At 49.0% G+C, this 4,742-nt stretch overlaps 1 pseudogene; it reads left to right on the forward strand.

Moving 5' to 3' along the window:
• The first annotated feature begins 204 nt into the window (after positions 1-204).
• LOC131493746 (U6 spliceosomal RNA) lies at positions 205-297 on the forward strand (annotated as a pseudogene).
• The last annotated feature ends 4,445 nt before the right edge of the window (positions 298-4,742 follow it).

Consider the following 4,742-nt stretch of genomic DNA (forward strand, 5'->3'; position numbering starts at 1 on the left):
AAATGAAAATGTTCCAGCTTGAGTTGTCTCGGGAAGCTGTGCGTGCAAGGTTCATGCTGCCGGATGCGGAGTTTCTGAAGAAGATTTTTTTTGGTGTGAAAAACTCGTGTTAGGTTTACTTTGTTAACCTTAGTTCGTAAGATTGCACACATGTTGGTCACTCTCAGACCACCAGCGAATCCCTTGAAAACGTCACGCTGTGGCGCTTCCTCGGGCAGCACGTCCTTTGAAAACGGTACAGAGAAAGTTAGCATGGCCCCTGCGTAAGGATGACAGGACGACTCCAGAAGCTTTTTTCCGGTGGGGGAAGACGAAGAACAGTCTACGGGCTGGAGAGTTGTGTTGGTTGCACAACACCGGGGATGTACTCGATGCCATTGCTGTAATAGTTAACGGGGTAAATTTTATGTATATATTAGCCCACTAAAAATATCATGTTACACTATAATATTTTGGACATAGTAGGTTAAATAAAATGTATTATTAGCATTTGAAAAAAATTAGGGGGCTCATTAAACACAGCTGGGGCAGACATCTGCACGACAAAAGGCCATTAATAACTGGCCATTAATTACAACACTTCATTTCGAGCATCTAATGCATGACAAGTACAGATCTAATAATTGCAGACGTAGTAGCTTATGCCTTACGAGGACACGGGTGGAGTTATTCTTCTCTCCAGTTTTACAGATGAAGAAACAAACCCTTAAAGAAGATGACTGGTCCAAGGTTGTGTGGCTGACAGGGACAGGGCCAGGATCAAACCCAGGCTGGCTGGCTGGCCCCAGGTCTTTGTTGTCACCCAGTCCCCAGCGGGGACTGCCCGCGGAAGCAGCAAGTTGAGGCAACCATGAGTCCATAGGCCCGGGCTAGCACAGGGGGGCTGGTGCCCTAAGCCCTGCGTCTCCCTGAGCCCTGCTTGGTGACCAGGGCAGGCATCCCAGCCACATCCTCAGGAATGGGGGACAGACAGTGCTCAAGCCCAGGCCCAAAAGATGTAAAGACTCTGTTTCATTGTTTGCTTCTTCGCTGGAGGAGTTGGTCCGTCCACAGCTACACGTCAGCGAACGCAGACTGCCCTTCTGCAGGGGAGTTCCTGGTACACCCAAAGGTGGGGGCTTTAGGACCCACTCCTCACACCCAGAGGTGGAGTTGGCAAGCAGCCTGTGGGGCAAGAGTCCCATCACGGGCTAGGGAGTGAGTCTAGCCAGGGTACAAGAGCCATTGGGTTGCTCAGTTTGTTGATGGTCACGAGCTACACCTTGACCCTAGGCTGACAGCAGTGATGGAAGGGAAGGCTTTGGTTAGCCCAAGTCCCATCGGGAGGGTTGGGGCTGAGAGAACTCTCATCCACCCTCACCTGTCCCCTCCCTCACCCAGCCCCTCCCTCCCTGTGCCCACCCACACCCCTTCCCTCATCCAGACCCTTCCTTCCTACGCCCACCCTCCCCCAGCAAACCCCTCCCTCCCTGTGCCTACCCACGCCCCCTTCCTTGCCCACCCTCTCCCCATTGCCAACCTACAATCCTCAAGTCCCTGAGTTTAGAGTTCTGAGCCAGCTCAGGTCGACGGTTGGATGCCATCTGATGAATACTCACCCTTTCTTGGACAGCCACCTCTGCTGCTGCCTCTCCCCTACCAGCCCATGTGCAGACCCCTTCCCCCCCACCCCCAGCAAATACCTTCACTTCATCTCACAGAAGCTTGGAGGCACGGGAACTGCGACACACCTCTGCAGGTGCGAAGATGAGGTCACAAACCTTTAAACTAAGTTGCAGCAATAATGGAAGAGATAGAAGGCATTTATGTACAAATACTATTCCTTTTCACAGCACAGACATGCTTCTTTCTGTTATTGCTTCTAATTTAAAAGTGTTCAGGGAGCTTCTGAAGGCCACAGACTATAAGGAAGAGCTAGGCTGGTTTTATTTTCCTTCGGAAATTGTCTGTCCTCTTGTCTGTCAGCCTAGCTGACTGTCAGCTCCGTGAGGACTGAAGCAGTGGCTTTTATCTTTGATTTTCGTCCCTGTTCCTTGACTTACCCAGGCACGCTACTCTGTGAGCCGTTCCCCGGGTCACTCTTGCTTTCAGAACTTTGCCTTTCAAGGCTGACTTCCTCAACCACTGAGGCCACATTTGCTCCCCTACCCCCAACCCCCATCCCTATCTCTGTCGTTCCTGCTCTTTTTCCTGACACATACTGTAATCATGTATTTGTTTGTTATCCTTCTTTTCCTGCTAGAACATTAGCACCTTGAGGGCACAGACTTCGGTTTTGTTCACTGCTATAACCCCAGTGCCTAGAATAAGGACTGTTGAATGAATGAATGAATGAATGAATGGTGAATGAATGAATGAATGGTTATAGGAATTACCCATCCCGAACAATCCATGTACTTAGACATTTCCATTCCTATCTTCTCCACTGAACTGCCGACCTGATACATCACCTCACTTGGCTGTCTAAGAAGGATGACCAAAGAGCATGGCCCCAGAACCTACCCTTGGCGTTTCTCTCCCCCACAGATGTAACTCAGTAAAAGGTACCATCAGGCACCCAGACACTCAAGAAAAATCTGGGCATCATCCTTAATTACATTCCCTCCCTTACACTCACATCCAATCCATTGGCACAACCTGCTAGCTTTACCTCCAAGACAAATCTCTGCTGTGTTAGCTTCTCTCCATGTCCCTGTACTTTCTAACCCAAGCCACACTACCAGAATTTCTCGCTTAGATTAGACACAGGCTTCTAACTGTTCTCTCTACACTCATGTCCTTCTATGATCCCTACCTTCTAAGGCAGACCAAATGATCTTTTAAAAATGCAGAGCAAATCGTGTCACTTCCCTGCAGAAAATCCCTCCATGGCATGATCTACCACAGCATTCAGACCAGGATTCAGGCTCCTTACCATGGCCACCCGGGTCCCACACCAGAGGCTCTGCCTCTCACCTCGCCTGCTATCACGTTCCTATTGAATACCTTCCTGTCCCTACGTTCCACCCACGTCTTCCTAGAGCAACTTAAGCTCATTCTTGCCTGTGGACCCTTGCTCCTCTCTCTCCCTTCAGGTGTTCCCGAAGCTGGCTTCCTTCCCACGGTGTCTCACTGTGACCACGGCCTCCTTGGTGGTACCCGATCTGACCTCCCCTGTCGCCGATCTGAACCACAATATCCCCACCCCGGTTACTCTCTCTCGAATCATCCTATCCTACATTTCTTTGTTTCCTAACACTTGTCGCTATCTGAAATCACCCCACGTAAATTTGTTTGCTTGTTTATTTTCTGTCTCCCATACCCTACCATCCTGCCCTAGATAGTGTGTAAATTCACCTCCATGCCAGCATGAACCTTGGCCGTATAGTTTATAGTTCGCCACTGTATTCCTAGTGCCTAGAACAATGCCAGGCTCCGAGCAGATGGTCAAGAATGTGAATATACAGCCAAGAGTGACAGAGAGATCTGGAGTTCATGGGAGAGAAACCCAGGGGCTGGCAGAATACCTTCACTTGGGAAGACTGAAGTAGACATCAGGAGACTCCATCATGAAGGAGCTGGGGTTTAGACAGGTGCCCAGACAGGTACCAGGCTAGAGTTTCAGGGACATAGTGACCGGACAGGAAAACCCGACCTTGAGGGAGTGGGGAACCAAAGTAGAGGTAGGATGAGCCAGACATCTAACTGACTAAAGGCCAGCAAAGCCCATCCCCCTTCCAGGAATCCTTACCTACAACCTGACCTAGGCCCAGTGGCTGCAGATGCGATGACAAGTAAGCATCAATAAAGCGGCCACCAGTGTCCGAAGAACGGAGATGTAAAAGTTCTTTACATTCCCGAACGACTGACGAACACCTTGTATCTCCCCGGCTGGCTTTATGGTTTCTCATTTTCTTCTCCTGAATTGAAAGATGTCCTGTTCTCATCCTCCCAGGCCATTTGTGCTCAGCTAAGTTCCCAGTCCCATGTCTTCCATTGCCACCCATGTCTTGGCATGACACACAGAAGAGTCACCATGTACTAACATAGCCTTATGAGTAGACAGTTTGCTCCTTAAAGAGGCCCGGTGAAATCGGGACTAAATAGTACCATCTAGCCGCTTAGTGAATGAGTGTGACTACATAATCTCATATGAGGAGCAAACAGAGATTAATTTAAAGGAGTCTTGTGTGACCTGTCCATGGTGACCAAACGTTTTTTTTTGGGGGGGTGTAAACAATCCTGTTGCTGGGTTCAAGTCTCCAAAATAGTCAGCAGGCAAAAGGTTCTCGTCTGTTTAATAACAGTCCTGGATCTGTCAGTTCGGCTGCCAACCCCAATTTGTAAGGTCTCTTCTGTAAAGATTGCACAATTGTACTTGTTTTCTGATGACCGTGGGCTGGCTAATGGCTGCTAATAGATCAGCTGCCCAGTGACTCAGCAAGGCTTTAACAGAGCAGATTCCTTCCTCCCTGAATCTGCGGCAGGAAAATGGGTAACTTTCTTTGTCAGTTTGCTCCTTTGGGCCCCTGCTGAGAACTCACAAAAGAATGCCTTGGATGTAGCATCCCATCTTCAAAGGACCCACTCCTGCCTTTTGAAACAATCCAGTTGGACCTTGAGGGCATTATGCTAAGTAAAATAAGTCGGGAAGAGAAAGGCAAATAGTGTACGATCTCGCTTATATTTAGATCTCGCTCTAGATATAGTGGAATCTAGAAAAGTCGAGCTCATAGAGATATAGAGTAGAATGGTGGCTGCCA

The sequence above is a fragment of the Neofelis nebulosa genome, chromosome 13, assembly GCF_028018385.1.
Source record: "Neofelis nebulosa isolate mNeoNeb1 chromosome 13, mNeoNeb1.pri, whole genome shotgun sequence".
NCBI classification, from domain to species: domain Eukaryota; kingdom Metazoa; phylum Chordata; class Mammalia; order Carnivora; family Felidae; genus Neofelis; species Neofelis nebulosa.